Genomic DNA, 16,742 nt, shown 5'->3' with positions numbered 1-16,742 from the left:
CCATGTTAGTTCCAAATGAAGCAAACTAAGTTCTCATCTCTTCTAGAAACCCATTCTGGTTACGTTTACCTTTGACACAAAACTGGGCTGTATGAAAAGGAGAAAATGTATGATGCCCCTTGTGATGCAATCACCTACTTTTATATAGAAGCATTACAATATCCTTTAAAGAAAGATTGAGCTGCCACTGACTTCTCATTTCTTAGGAGTATGTTACCTCAGTTTTGGTAGGTTATCCTACTGATTGATCAAAATAGCACAGACACATAAAAGAAACAAAATATACTATGCTATTAATCAGATTGAAATTATTATTAATCTCCCTCTGCAACTATAGGCTTTCTTGAGTTGACATTTTAAAATAGAGACACTGACTATAGAAGATTTGCATTGTCAGCAGCAATGATCATGAGTAATCTGGTACCAGTTTGGCATGGTTATTTTGGTTATAGCAATGTTATACCCATAAAGTCAAAGGAGACACTTGAATTTATACAGCATATTAGTTCATCCATTTTTTAACACAGCACAAGGCTGGGGGGGAGGTCCAGATTTCATTGTTAATTCTGAAATGGGATTATTTCTATGTTAACATTCTTTTTTTGTGATGGCAGAGTACCAGAAATAGAGATTAACAAGGTTAATCAGCAAGTATGACTTTTGTTATTCATGAAAAAGAATATAAAAAACAGCAGCAGTCTTTATTGTGGTCATTAACCAGCACAAGGAATTTAATATTCAAATATCCAAAATATCCAAAACTAAATTGACAATATCAGGGTAATTAGGAAAAGTACATAATATTGGCTAAAAGACAATATTAAATCAAAATATGCTAAGGGGCTTGATCAGGCTACACATATACAACAGAAAAAGATTAAAATTAACAATCTGGGTAGGAATATAAAAAACAACAGCAGCTACCTTTGCCCTCACCAAAGATTCCTAAACCTCAGTTCTACAGTTTCATCCTGTTTGTATATAAGCCAGGAATTCCTCAGTAAAAATGTTTCTACTTCCATGCTTTTATGACTTTTCCAGTCTATATCTACAGCATTGATTGATTGATTGATTGATTGATTGATTGATTGATTATATGCCATCAAGTCAGTGTCAGCATAATCAGCATAATCCCGATACAGGCTCAGTCACACACCCAGGGCCCCAGGCTCAGAAAAAGAACCAGGTTTTCAAGGCCTTATGAAAAGTAGGGTCGGTGAAAGTCTAATTTCTTGCCCCAGGGGAATGATGTTCCAGAGGGTGGGGACCACAACTGAAAAGGCTATCTTCCTAGGTCCTGCCAGATGAAACTCCCTGATGGATGGGACACAAAGCATGCCTCTCCTGTCGGATCTAACAGGATGAGTAGATACAACCTGGTAGAAATGGTTCCACAAATACCCATGCCCCATGCCATTAAGGGCTTTATAGGTCACTACCACATCTTGAACTGAATCTGAATGCATACTGGCAACCAACGTAGCTCATGGAGCAGAGGTATCATATGTACCAAACAAAAAGTGCCCGTAACTGCCCATTCTGGTGCAAAATGCTTCCAGATATTCTTCAAGGGCAACCCCATGGAGAGCATGTTGTAGTAGTCCAATCAGGAGGTGACCAGGGCATGAGTGACTGTGAGCAGGCATCCCAGTCTAGGAGTGGGCACAATTAGCACACAACACGTAGTTGTACAAAGGCCCTCCTAGCCACTGCTGCCACCTGCTCTTTGAGCAGGAGCTGCAAGTCTGGGAGGAACCCCAGTTGCACACAGGTTCTGTCTGGAGTAGTGCAACCCTACTCTGAACAAGTTTTAGAACCTGGTGGTCCTAAAACCCAAAGCCACTTGGTCTTGCTATGGTTGAGCTGAGGTCTCTTATTCCCCATCCAAAACCCCACAGCCTCTAGACTCTGAAACAGGACCTCCACCACATCACTCAGGTGTTCTGGGGTACAGATATAAAGCTGGATATCATGCTGATGGTACCTCACCTCAGACTGTTGGATGACACAATTCTAACTAAAACCAAACTACCATATATACTCACCAATAAGCCAAGAATTTTAGGTGACAAAATACACCCAAAGAATTGGGTTCAGCTTATCTGTGGATATGCTTATCCACAAGCATATACAGTAATACTTTTTTAAAGTACCCATATATCCCATATACTACATTTGCAGATAAGCACATCTGCTAATAAGCAGACCTTCAAAATTTTTAACCAAAATACCATGAAAAATGTGTCATCCGCAGATAAGCCATTGTGAAAATTAAACCATATGAAAATTTTGAGAGTCAGCTTCTCCACGGATGGTGCATTTTTCATGGTAGTTTGGTTAAAAAATTGAGGGTTGGTACTTTCGAGGTCACTTCATGCCAGGCTCCAGCCAACTCTCTCACAAAAGCCACTAAACTCTTCCTGCCCCAAACCTGATGGAACCCCCTTCTTTTCGTCTATTGGCTCCCAGGGGTCAGGTGACTCTCTTTCAGCACATAAGGCTGGCTTGTTCTTAAAAGGGCTGGCTGCTCCACATTATGCCATGTTCACTGTATTTGCACTTCACTGTATCTCCAAAGCTTTAACCTTAAGAGCTTAAACTAGAAAAACTGTACAGAAACAAATCGAAAGTGCTTTGTTAAAAGATACTGACATTCAATCTAAGAAAAGCAAATAGCATAATGGAATTTCTACTGACTTTGATGCTCTGTCTGTTATGTGAAAAGGTGTTATCCTAAGCATACTTATATAATAAACGTTCATGAAATGTTCAAAGACATTTCATGAATATTTAGCATATAAGTCAGTTTACAACAATACTATGGAATGACTTTTGGTGCTCTCAGAAGTATTTCATGGTTTTAAATATAAGGAGCAACTGCATCTCCTCCCACCACCTCTTCCATAAATGAAAGGTTCAGAAAAGAAATGCTTGTACAAAACAGGAAGAAAAATATTTCAGGGCACAGGAAAAACACTAGAAGGATTACAATGGGTTCTGAGTAACCAAGAATGGAATATGGGAGGGGTGGATTATATTAACCTAAGGAGTGCAAAAAGAGGGCTGTATAATTAAAAAGGTGTGTGCTTATCAGAAAATACCTGTTTTGTTATCATCTTCGTTATTCCAAACCAACCTCACTATATACTAGCACAAGGTATAATCCTTCAGTCACAACCTTGTGTTAGCTTAGAGTAACACTGTGGTGCACCTGGCTTTGTTCCCTTTTTAAACACACTCCCCATATAACAGTCGATATGAGTTGGAAGTTCTGCCTATGTGAGTACATATATGCATGATCCAATGTAGAGTACAAGAATAATCTTTCCATTTGCTATTCCTTTATTGGGTGTATGTCCTAGCGGGTAGGATATGGGCAATAGTATGTGGGCTCCAAGGCAGTCTCCATGTTAGAGATCCTAGCTTGCATAAAGTAGCATTAGCACACTTAAAGTAAAACTGGCTTTTTGTGCTTGTGGTATATAGGCCAAATGTGCTCAAAACCGATCGGTACTATCTTTACTACTAGTAGGGAATGCTGCATGTGGCACGGATACAACTAAGGGCAGTAATTTGGTTTACTCTTTATTTATCTTACTAAGATGTGTTCTGTGGAAACCTCAGTTCACCAAAGGCATAATGGATGCAAGGGTACTTCCAGGCCCACTTGGTGCTTATCATGCTGCATGGAATATTGTGATTTAGCTAAAGGTTAATGGCATGAATTAACAAATGAAATTAAAGAAAGAAAGGTAGACATGTAGGTTTCTGAAAGTAAGATAAAGGGGAGGAGGCAGTAAATTTGAATAAAGGTGATCTGATCTTGTGGAATGGAATTAATAAATACATGAATAGAAGTGAAGGAGTAGGTTTAATTATGAATGAAAGGCCTAGAATGAAATATATATGAAAAAAATGTGAATGTGTTGAGGGAAGTGGAAGATCAAAAAAATCAGATGGAATAGATGAGCTCCTCAAGAGAGAGACTGAGAACAAAAGGGGTTTTTTTCCTTAAAGTTGGCCTTTATTTATTTAACTAAAAACAAAACATTAGAGAAAAAAAGGAGGCAAAACAACATCACATATATGAGGGCTTGTCATACACACATATAAAATTTTATACAGCAGTTTCAGTAAAATATGACCATATGTTACTGTAATTGTCCACAGGTAATCCACATCTATAAGCAACCTGTTTAGGAATTGCAAATAACGTCAGGTCTTCAATCCACTGAGTAATTGGGGCTACAATTTTTTTCTTTCCACAATTAATCTCTTAGCAATAAGGAGGGCATGAAGAATCCTTTTCTGTTGTCCTGCTGTCAATTTCCATGTAATTTGTATATAGTTTAAAAGAATATGGATATTGAAAATATTAAACACTTGCAAGGACAGTTATAATAAATGTTGTTGTAAATTATATTTAGTTGCATTTCCTTTTCTTCTATCTTGTGCCTTTCATTTATTTTGCCTGTTACGTCTTACTCTTTTTAAGTGCTTTGCCTAATCTTCCTAACCTGAAAAGGAATAGTGTGATAAATAGGTATGCATGTAATTTTCTACTTATCTAATTTAAAATTATGTTAACTATTTGGATTTTAGGTTCTTCCTTAAAACAACCATCTGTTTAATTTTGGGAGGTTGAAGCCCCTCCCCATTCCCCATCAATGTAAGCACAGCGGTGTATTCAAACTTTTCCTCATAGAATATGGTCACTGTTGCTCATTTAATCTGAATTGCCACTTATTTCAGAATGTGGACATACTAGTTTAACGTATTGATATGGATATCTCACATCTATGTGGGATTGCTTCAGGGTCAGCAGGTAGTAAGATGCAGCTTTATTTATAAGAAATCATAAAAACGAGAAAAGCTATGGAAGATTATTTCTGATTTTATTAATTAGGGAATTTATATGCAGCTCGTTTTTTTGCCCAATTTTTTTTCCTGTCAGTGAGTTCTGTAATCACAGGGATATCTTCAAATACATTCTATGTGCTAAATCTGTGCAATACTCACGTAACTGAGTTGTTGATTAATAAAAGTTCACAGAATCTGCCTGTGCAAATGTATCTGCCATTGGGCAAAAAATTTTTGGACATGAGATTTTATCACTGTAGTGGCAGGCAAGAAAAAGGGAACAAGAGCCTTTTATGCCGCTGATTCCTGAAATCTCATGGCAGTTTATAATAATAATTATAATAAAATATAATTGATAAAGTTATTAAAATACTCATTAAATAATACTCATTAAATTAAAGCAACTAAAAGCATATTAGAAATGTTTCCAATTCATCTGGAGAATATTAGAATGGGATGGCTGCTCTATTGTCATAATTTGTTACCATGCATTAGTTAAAAAAAAAAAAGGGTTTATTGAGCAGTATATCATTTTCCAGATTCACAATGATTACTTTAAAAGGTGTTTCATATTCTTCATGATATGAAGTCATAGGGAAGTTATAATACATAATTAGGTACAAATGTAAATTTATGCCACGGTTCTGGATTTTGCAATATTTGTCTGATGATATCTTTGTCATCAAGTAATTATTATTTCAGTTGTTTGTGGAAGTCTTAAATAATGTCAACAGATGAACAAGCACTGTTTTCCAGACATCTAAATTAGCTGAGATAATTTATATCAAATCAGTGTTTTAGTGAGTGACACCACCGATGAAACTGAATTAAAGTAGTCAGGGTTGTTTATTTAATTTGTCCCTTCCCATCTCCTCCCACCGGAGGGACTCTGGGCAGTTTACAATAAAATCTTTCATCATTTTGGAAGGAGTTATTTAACTTTTAAACTTGAGTTATTCAAGATGGGAAATAAACATTACATTCTATGGCACCACTGCGGGAAAATAGTCTTCCTTAGTTGAGCTTGACTTTTGGTAACTTCCCTGGGCATGTTTTTGCACTTTTCTAGGCAATAGTATGGAAGTGACTTTGTCATTACCTTCTTCAGGGGTGTTTCTTTAACTTGGTTGCTCTCAGTCCTGGGCTAATTAGGTTTTACTACATCATGTGTGAGGCAGAAAATGAAAGAACTGCTATATAAAGAACTAGGTTGGAAGATACCCTGTGAACATGCAACCATCTGGATTGCAATCTGTCTTCTTCAGGTTTTTTGTGCAGTTACTCTGGTGAGAATGAAAGGTGTCTACTTAAGCAAAGTCTTGTGATATTGTAATCAATAATGCTCAGAAGTTAACCAAAAAAAGTGTGCTGTGTGTCATTTAGTGTGACACGCAGAAGGACTGATATTTCACTGAAAAGTGTGTATTCCCCATGTAAACTCCTGACCATTGATCAAGCAAGTATCTCTAGCAATCTCAAGATGTCTGTTCCCAAGCCATGGAGTACTGCAGGTAGGGAGAGCTGATAATGGATGCCTCAACTGGGGGTGTAAGGAAGACTGATTGACTGTGAGAGATAACACTGAGATGTGTGAACCCAGGCTCTGCAGTTTGTAAAACTGATTGATGATTTGCTTCTCTGAGCCAAAACAGTCTGGCATGGTGTGAATATTTAGTGGCTGATTTAAATTTTTTTTTAAGCATTTACAATTTCTAAACCCCCCAACCATACATAGAAAGCTGTATAATAATGCGCTATTATAAAGATAGACAGGTGGCAACTGTAATACCACATACTGTATTTCAGGTTAGCAGAAATCTAGGTGTATTGGGTGAAACAATAAATTATGGATTGAAAACTAAAGTGAACACTGTAAAAATAAAAAGATAAAGGAACATAATTCTGCTAAGATTAACATGCTTTAAAACAGGAGTATATACTATATGCTGAACCATCTTTTAACCATTGTATATTAAATGATTTACAACTGGCTGTATTGATATGTAATACTAAGCAATAAACCATGCAAATGACAATGGCTAAGTTTGTAGAACATGCTAAGCCAAAACAAACCACAGCATAGTGTAATGTCCGAATCCAATCACTGACTTAGTATCATATGTGAATCAGCCACTATGTCAAACTATTTTATTTTTTTATTATAATTTATATGCTACCTAATTCACAGGGTTCCAGATGGCTTACATTAAAAAACCATTTTAACATAAAAAATCCTAATGCATTCCCCATGTATGCTGCTGTCCAGAGTTTAAAATCTTCCACTCCAAATGCTTAATGGAACAGAAGTAGTTTTTCAGCTTTTCTAAAGGGTAACATGCTGGAGGCCCATCTGAGTTTGGGGGCAAGCTGTTGCATAGGGAGGGGCTGCCACAGAAAAAGTAACCCTCCAACCCACACCCCATAATCTCCTGGGGGATAGCTACCTGAAGCATCCCCTCCCAGCTAGGTCATGTAAGATGCAGATTCTACCTGGTGAAGGAAGTTTTGAAGGCAGCAAAGGCCCAAGCCATAGAGAACTTCAAAGGTAATGACCAGCACCTGGAATTGGGTCCAGATACCTATTAGCAACCAGTGCAGCTCCCTCAGAATGTTATTCTGCTACACCAACTAGCACTGGTCAGCAAACAGGCAGCTGCATTCCGTACCAGTTATTCCTTCTGTCTTCAAGGATAGCAATTGTGAATTGCAATAGTCTAAACAAAGGCATGAATCATTGTTTTCAATGCTGTATCTGGGAAAGGAAATAACTTGCAGATTAGCCAGAGTTGGCCAGTCTCTACCTGCTGCTACAGCAGGAACCATGAATCTAGGAGAACTCCAAGATGACATACTAACTCTTTTAAGGATAGAGTCACTCTGCCAGAAAAACATCCACAGAACCAGTTGTTTTCTTTACAGTTAACTTCACCTTGCTGGGATCCGCTGCTGGGATGGAAGTTCCTTTCCATTCAGTCCCTCACAACCACCAGTCACTGGATCAGGATGCCCGCTGTATCTACTTCTTGGCCTGGGATGGAGATGTAAAGTTGGGTAACATCAATACACTGATGATACCTAACTTGAAACTGACAGATGACCTCTCCTAGCAGTTTCATGTAGATGTTAAAGAAAGTATAGGAAAGGGCGGAGCTCTGGGTCACTCTACCTTGGAATGCCCAAGGACTTAAACTCTCCTCCCCTGAACTCTGATTAGAACTATCATATTTCTTTACTGCCCAGAGTCGTAATATGAGACAGGTGGTAAAGAAATATGATAAACAAACTGTACATGCAGGAAGAAGCAGAATCACTGGAAAATAGAGTGCTGCCTCCCCAAGCATTGAAGACCATTGCAGTATGGAATAGGTACATAGAAGAAACCAACATTGATACTATGGAGAATGAATTACTGTTTATGAACGGGGGGAAGTAGAAGCAACAAGATCCATCTTGCCCTACTTGCTCCGTAAAATCAGGATCATTCCAGGTTTTGTTTCATCCGAAACCTGAACAGCCAAACCATTTGAGTTTTTGTTTCAAATGAATCCTTAGAAATTATGTTGGACCCAACTATTCTAATTATTCCCCAAATTCCTGAAAACTGAGTTATTTCAGAGGACCTGTGACGAGTGACACAAGACCCAGTTTGATTGCTTTTATGATATGGCGTAATGTAATGTGTGATCCCATTCAAAAACAAAGCTAAAATAATTTTTCCCCAGTTACAAGATGCTCATTTTGCTCAGAACGGTGTAAGAAAACACAAGATAGTATAAGAAGAGACAGGATAGAAGCTGAATCACCTGAGTCTTTTGAAACCATATTAAAGAAAGTGTTCCTGCCTATGTTAAAGAGGACAGCCTGGGACTGAAATTTTTGCAGGCATAACAGATTCACTCCATTATTATTGAGGGTTCATTTTTTAAAATTTCCCATAATTCTGATTGGAGCCATCAGTGATACCTGACCAAATTAGGTAAGAAAGTTCTTTAGAATTATAGATTACCTTTTCCATTTAAAGAGGAAAAGATTATCTTTATTAATGCCTTGGGTGCTGTTTATTGTAGAATGATAGACTAGCCGCATGCAGAGTGATTTTGCTGTTATTAAGATATGAACAGTGTAAATTGGTAATACTTGGAGAACAGTCTAACTACATACTTCTTAAATGGTAATACTGGATAATTTGTAGGCACGTCAAAATTTTCCATGGATGGAACATCTTGCTTTGGGTGATTTGGGCCCAAACAGAAACATACTTTTTGGGTGCTTGGGTTCATAAATGGAACAAATGGAGTTCTTTTGTTCCAAATAACAGGCTTGCTTTGTTCTGGGCAGTAGTGTCTGAGATGGGGATAAGTCAAACACAGGAAAAAAAAATCCAGGATATTGGCAGCTTAAGCGAGACAGGGGTAGGGTATGCCAAGTTGGGAGCTGCTGAAGGGAGAACAGGCGAGTGTGGGTCATGTGATCCACTGTTGCCTTACCTTTCCCATCAGAATTTGGGAAAATTCCCAAATAAAATCCCATTGTTTTATCTGAAACCCAGAACAACTAAAACATTCCAGGTTCCAGTTCTGCCAAAAATGGTTGGCCTGAAACATTTTTACCAATGCCTTCCATGTGGCAGTAGTCCACCTACTCACTTGGAAGCAAATCCCGTCCAGCTGAATGGGACTTTTGAACAGACATGCATAAGACTGAAAGAAATGGAAGCAGACTAGAAAAAAAAATGGAAATAATAGATGACAGAAAAGTAGGCAAAATCACAGGTTTGCCTGACAGACAAGTCCTAGGACCTACAAAGACAGTGGCAGCAGCAAACATGCCCACTCCCTTTAGTGATTTCCTTCTCAGTGATTATTTTTATGCTTCTTTTAAAATGGTAGGTTGGCCTGAGTGTCAAAGGAAAATAAATGTTAAATGTGTTTTTCTGAAACCTATATGGAAAAAGAATATGATAGGCTAAGCCCTGGCCCTTGTATCAATTCAGATTCAACTAAAACTCTGCTTAAGCACTACTCCCAAATCATTGCTTATCAGGAAGATCCTCTGTTATCTACAAAGACAGAAGATGGCCCTGTGCATTATTTTTCATCAAACATAATTTAAATATAATTATAATTTTAAAATGTTGCATTTTTGGAACCAAAAGGGAAACTTTTTTCTATCATAAAGTAAAGGGTGGAGGGGTAATTTTTATCAGGTTTATAATCTGGGAAAGGATTACTTTTAGAAAATGTAGCTACAATTTATGAATGGCATAGTTACAGTCCACTCCAAGATTTACCGCACTTCACTCCAATATCCTCTTGCTGTTTCTTTACCCTTTTCCTGTGTATACACTTTTCAGATATGCAAAGTTTAGAATCAGGTTTTCCATGCAAGCTGCTACACGCCTGTATTCTCAGAAATAAACCTCTCCGAGTTCAGTGGTGAGGATTGCCACATTAATGGTGACGGGGTGGGCCTGTTTTGTTTCCGAGTTCAAACTATCTGCCCCACCGACTCTGTTGTTAAAACAAACGTATCAGGCTTCTTGCAAAAATAAAAATTCCTTTTAAAAATCTTTCCTTCAAAGAACTTACAGCGGAGAAAACAGTATGTCACCGGCTACTTTAAATGTAGCAGTTTGTCTTTTTCATTTGGTTTCCGGGATACTTGCAGCCCTTCCTTGCACAGGGGACCGAAACTGTTGATAATCTCGTCTCCATCAGAAAGAAACAACAGCACTTATTGCTGCCTTACAATTTGCATCTTCGGATAAGGGAAGCCTCTCCCTTCCCGGGTAACACAGGATATGAAGGGGAGCTGGAGTGGCAGCCCTTAAACAGGGAACAAGAGAGGGTCCCGACCCCCGAGAAAGTAGTTGCAGTCGCGGGAAAAGGAGCGAGATAAAACTCGAAGAAACGCGCAGAGACCCCGTGGGGACTGGCGAAGTCGTGAACGTCGCTTGAAAGTTTGCACAAGCAAAGCCGAGGAGGTGGGAAGGGCGCGGTCCGCAAGGCGGTTAGGAGCAGCTGACAGGGCCGGCGGTGCTCCTGCAGCCTTTAGGAGGCGCTTTGGTTCTCCCCTCCTCCTCGCCAACCGTCTCCCGACGGAGCGCGCAAACGGAGCGCTTCTCCATTCCCTGGCCATCCTCGAGCCGCTTGCCAAAGGCGGTTGCGACCAGGGTCATCCTCAGCTCGGGTCGCTCAATATGGAGAAAGGGGGCTTCAAGAGGCTCGGGCGGCTCTTCCACCACAAGAGCGAGTCCGAGGACTCCGAACCGGATCTGGGCAAGGATACGCCGCTTTCCTCTCCTTGTCCGTCGCCATCCTTAGAGGGGCGGCGGGAACATCGCCCCAGCTGCTCCTCCGCCACCGTTCCCGGAGAGAGCAAGAAGCGCTCGGCTTTCGGGCACTGGCGCTTGAAGAAGCGGCAGCAGAGTAGGGACCAAGCGGCAGCAGGGGACAGCGTGCCTTCCTCCACCACCTCGGAGCCCACGACCCCCACGAACAGGTAATCCCCAGCACGCTAGCTCTGGCCTGGTTGCTCTCCTCTGGAGGCGCGCCCATCCACCTGCGCCTTGCACATCGCCTCTCTTGCTCGCCCCCCGCTCCCAGAAGAGTCACAAGCCTTGGAGCTGCTGCCGCCCGCCCCGCTTTCTCTCCCCAGAGGAAGAAAAGGGTGTGGGCCGTCCCAGCAGCACGCGACCCCTCCTCTCCTCTCCTTCTCGTCTTGCTTCGTCTGGTTCTGGGGTGACTCAAACTGTGTTCTTCAGCGGGCTAATGCCAGCAAGCAAAACGCGCGCGCCCCCTCTCTCTTCCCGAAGGGCGCTGCCCTCGGAGTAACGGAGGGTCCTCCTTGGTTGCAGCCGGGTGGGCTTTGCTGAAATGTAGCCCTTCCTCCGAAGGGTGAAGCAAACGCCAGCGCCGCCCTCACGCGCTCCTCTCCCGGAGCTCTCCGTCTTAAAGGCGCAGCACGCTTGTTTTCTTCTTTCAGCTGTTGTCTGTTGTGATCTTACAAAACCGTTGGAAATTGGGAGGGAGCGCTGGGTCTTGGCACCGACCTCCCTAGCTGGTGCATTGTCTCCCCTCAGTGTTTTTCCCTTCCCAAAATACTAGGACCAATCCAAAATCACCCAATGAAATTGAATCCTCGAAGAATCAGGACAGACAAAAGGATTTCTTTTTACACAACACATAATTAAAGTTGGAATTTGCTATCACAGGATGTGGTGCTGGCTACCTGCTTGGCTGGTTTCAAATAAGAGTTGGACCAATTCATGGGAGTCATGGGGATCAATGGCTATTAGCCTTGATGGCAGAGTGACTGCCTCTGAAGGCTATCTGCTGGGAAACTAGTGGGCTTCCTTGTGCATTTGGATGGCCCTTGTAGGAATAAACTAGTGGACTAGATGGGCCAGGGGCACTGCTTATGTTCTTATGTTCTTTTATTTCCTGACCCACCACTCCTCACACATCTATCTTGCTCACCAAATAGGCTGTGCCATGCCCTTCTCTGTTTTAAAGAAAACTGTACATTATCGATACACATGGCACTGGTACACGGAGCTGATTTAGTAGCCAGGCTAAGCTTTGAAACCAGTGTTCTTCCAAAGCATCACAGATACAGTGGCAGGCAGAGTATCAAGAGCTGAGATCCTAACATAAAAATTATCCTGAAGTGTATGTCTCAAGGCAGAAGGAATCACTTTATATCCTGCATCCCTCTGAAATGCATTAATAGGGCTTTTCCTGCAGTCCTGATGCAAGAAGTCATTTAACTTTTCAGTCTAGACATGTTTTTGCATTAACTGTTCTTGGTTTTCTCAATTTTACTGGCCATTTTATGCTGTTATGAGATATTTTATCATATTTTCCTTGTAGGTTTTCCCTTTTTGAGGTCACAGAAATCCAGCTTTGCTTTTTACAAGAGGTAAAAGAGGTAGACACCTCTACAGGTAGTCCTTGACTTATGACCATTCATTCAGTGACTGGTGCTGAGCAAGTGTGGTTACAACTGGTCCTTGGAGTTATGGCCATCCCAGCACCCCTGTGGTCACTTGATTGCTATCTGGGCACTTGGCAACCCGTTTGCACTTACGACTGGTTGCCAAGCATCCCACAATCACGTGATCGCCATTTACAACCTTCCCTGCCGTCTTCCTCAGAAAGTCAATGGGGAAGCCAGCAGGGAAGGTCACAAGTTGCTGGGGTAAATTGCCCCCACCCGCACACCCTCCTCTGTTCTCGCACTGTGTTAGTGACTTGCACACCCCCATGCCCCCCAACCCGCATGGTACCTCTTGCACACCTTCATGCCTCTCGTGCACCACTGCGCACCCCATGTGTCCTCCCCAACCCTCTCCCACACACCCCCTCACTCCCTCCCCCACCTGGCAACAGCCATTTGCCTGCCTGCCAGCCTAGGACTTGCAACTTCCTGCTGGCTTCCCCTGTGACTTTGGTTGTGGGAAGCTGGCAGAAAGTTGCCTCACCTAATGACTCTGGAATTCAGTTAACAAAGGCAACCGGGACTGCAGGGATTGCCATTGCTAAGTGATGAAGTTTTACTTTACAATTGCATCACTTAGCAATGGAAATTCTGGTCCCAATTGTCATCGTATGTTATTGACCACAACTTGGACCAACAACTCTGTCACTAAGTGACATGGTCGTTAAGTGAAACATTACATGACTGCTCCACACTCACAATGTCAGTTCTGCTGCAGTTGTTAAGTGAATCACTGTGGGTCATTAAGTATGACATCATGTGACTGTGACCTGAGACTTCCTGCTGGCATCACCATTGACTTTGCTTGGAAGCTGGCTGTGAAGGTCACAAATGGCAATCACGTGACTGCAGTACATTGTGACCATCGTAAATGTGTTGTATGAGTCTTTAAGTCTTCTACTCATACACAATAGTTTGCAACCTCTCCAGCTTATTCTTCAGTTTAAATCTTAGAGAAAAACATAACGAACTCTTCTATAGGATGGCCTTCCACCACTTATAAAAACAAATCAAACTCAAAAGATTACCAAAATAAATTATTTTCTTAGCATCTTAAGAATGAGATGGGGAAAAAAGAAAAGAGAAGTCTTTTACAGGAAAAGGACACTCTTAGGAAACTAGAGAACAGGTTTTTAGTACTGAATCTGTTTTAACACTTGTAAGGATGTGATGTTACCATCCTAAACATGTAGGTTGGAATGAGCTGTAAACCAAATAAACAGTTCTACAGTATAATAGCGCTTGCTTAGAGTAAGAAAATACTTGAGGTCTGCCTAAGTCTGTTTCTGAAAAGAGTCATTTGGAGAACTATAAGGGCTGCCTTATGGCGAACCTACCTCTTGCTTTCAAATATGGAACAGGTTGATCCATAATTTTGTTTAGTCCTTTTTTAACATCACATAAGCCAGTAACCATCTCTGTAAATTTTGGTAATTAATTTCAGGTAGCTTAATTAAGCAGTATAGTATTTGAAGTATTTCCTTTTGTCAGTGTTGAACCAACTGGTGATTAATATCTTTGCATGCCATTTACAGCTGGGGTTATAGCATCCTAGTTGCTACAGTATAATTAATATGGTAACAGATAACTGGTATCTCCTGCACTAATTCTGTAAAATGTTGACATCCCAAATTTAACCAATGTTACTCAAAAATAAAAATTAATATGATGAATAAAACTTACATTTAAAGAGCTAGATGACTTTTAATATACATTGGCCAACCTTTTATATTACTATCAAGGCAACATCCTAAATAAATGTTAAAATAAAACCTTTAAAATATAGGGAAATATAGGAATGATTGGTTATAGAAGGTTTTGAATCTCGGCATGTATTGACTATTTAACTTTAGACTCGATAATTGGGGACAATAAATCCATATCTCTCATCAAATCAGCAAATTTGCTCTACCATATTTGAATTGTTTCTGAAACATTATATAGCGTTTTAGTGTTTAAATATTCAGATTTTTTCTTTCCTGTGTAGTTCTCAATATGAAATCTAATCTCATGTTTCAATGCTTTTATTAAATCATATATTAAGTTTAATATATCTGGAAGATACCATCTGGAAATATGTCAGTGCTCTGAGGTTCCTCCTTGGTTCATACTTTCCGTCAAGTTGTAATTGTTTAACTGTGATTTGCTGGATAAACTGGGTACATAGCCTCACCATTGACTGGATACACACATGTTAAACCAAAACCAAGCAAACCACATTATGGCTTTCTCGTCATTCATAGCCTTCAACTATTGGTCAAGCCAATGAGTGAACTGCAGTAAACACTACATTACAACTTATATGCCCAAGAATGAATGTGGTTCAGAAAAAAAAGTTATTTAAATATAATCCACCATTTTTTTTGCTTAATTAAAATTATTTCAAAAAATTGTTTTCCAACTAAACATTCATATTACTGATAAACACAGAGTAAATAATTTAGCTCAAAATGAACATATTATTTAGATATATCTATGGATGAAGAGAAATAAGCTAAGAGTGCAGGAATTTCTTTTGGAAACACATTTAAATATTTCAGTCCAAGTTTATAATGCATTTCTATGGAAAGTAGGTTTAGAATAATAGTTCTAAACTATTCTCTTCTTTATAGGTAACTTGTCAGTCAAAAGTTACATGAAAATGCAAGTTTATGTTCTTGCTATTATAATTTATTCATAGAAACAATGACTTTTTAACCAATTTTTTCATAGTTTGGCAGCTATTACAAGAATAGGTGTAACTGCTAGCTGTTACTCAGTGCTTGGACTTCTTGAATGAAGAAATCTGTAAACTGCAGTTAAAATCACTGATATCTCCATCACTAAAGCTAACATTTTGATCCCAATTCTAGATATGTTTATTCTATAGTAAAGCCCACTAATTTACAGCTTTAGCTTTATAGAAAAGCTTTGAATTAGGTTTAATAGGACTGTAGCCTAGATCTTTCTGTTCCATAGACTCTCCCTGTTGTTGACAGGTAACATCTGAGAAAAATTCTCAGTTCCAAATGACATACTTGAGTTTTGTCTTGTTCTTAGGGTTGCCTTGCTTCTGTTTAGATTTCAGTGCAGCTCAATAATTTAAATATAGTTGATTGACTATAAAATAATAACCCTGTGATCCTGGGACAATGACCTAGAGCTTGGGTTATGTTGGAGTTGCCCATCCAAGCTTGGCAAATCATCCTTCCTCAAGGGGGAAATATAGAGCTCCCCTACCCTTCTTTCCTGCTAGCTTCTATGAGAATCGCTGAGCTCCAGAAAGAATTGGAATTCACAAAAAGAAACATGGTAAGAATTGGCCAGGCTGGGCTAAGGATACGTTGGATGCTAAATACCTCTGAAATACCCTCAAATGCTGATTAGATATAGATTTATTTTTTTGTCTCACATCAGGAGAGAATTTTTATCATAAATAAGTACAGTAACAGTAACACCAGTACATGCTATTCTATCCTATATCTAGCGTGTTGATTTATTCCTGTTAGGGTGTTTGAAATTATTAAAGTATCCTGTTGTTGGAGCTCTCCTGGAGGTTTAGAGTTAGTTGTCAGCACCATAGTTTCAATTGTCTTTAACATGAATGAATGAATGAATGAATGAATAGCTTTAATACAGTCTTTGACCAGCCTCTAGAATAAAAGAAAATAGCTTCATCTAACAATTCATTGTCAGGAAAAAGAAAAACAATAAAACTGTGAAACAATATGTCAAATTAAAAGTTTTGCGGAATTGTATGGCTTAATAAAAAATATTTGGCCACCTGGTGTGTGAATATAGAGTCAGCATCCCTTAAAAAGAAATAGACATAAAATCTGTCAGTATGATCCTCAAATTTAGAGAAGATTGGGTTGATCAGAGCACGTCTTGGGGCATCATAAAAA

Source organism: Candoia aspera, chromosome 1, assembly GCF_035149785.1.
Source record: "Candoia aspera isolate rCanAsp1 chromosome 1, rCanAsp1.hap2, whole genome shotgun sequence".
Classification (NCBI taxonomy): domain Eukaryota; kingdom Metazoa; phylum Chordata; class Lepidosauria; order Squamata; family Boidae; genus Candoia; species Candoia aspera.
Note: the sequence above shows the minus strand (reverse complement) of the source record.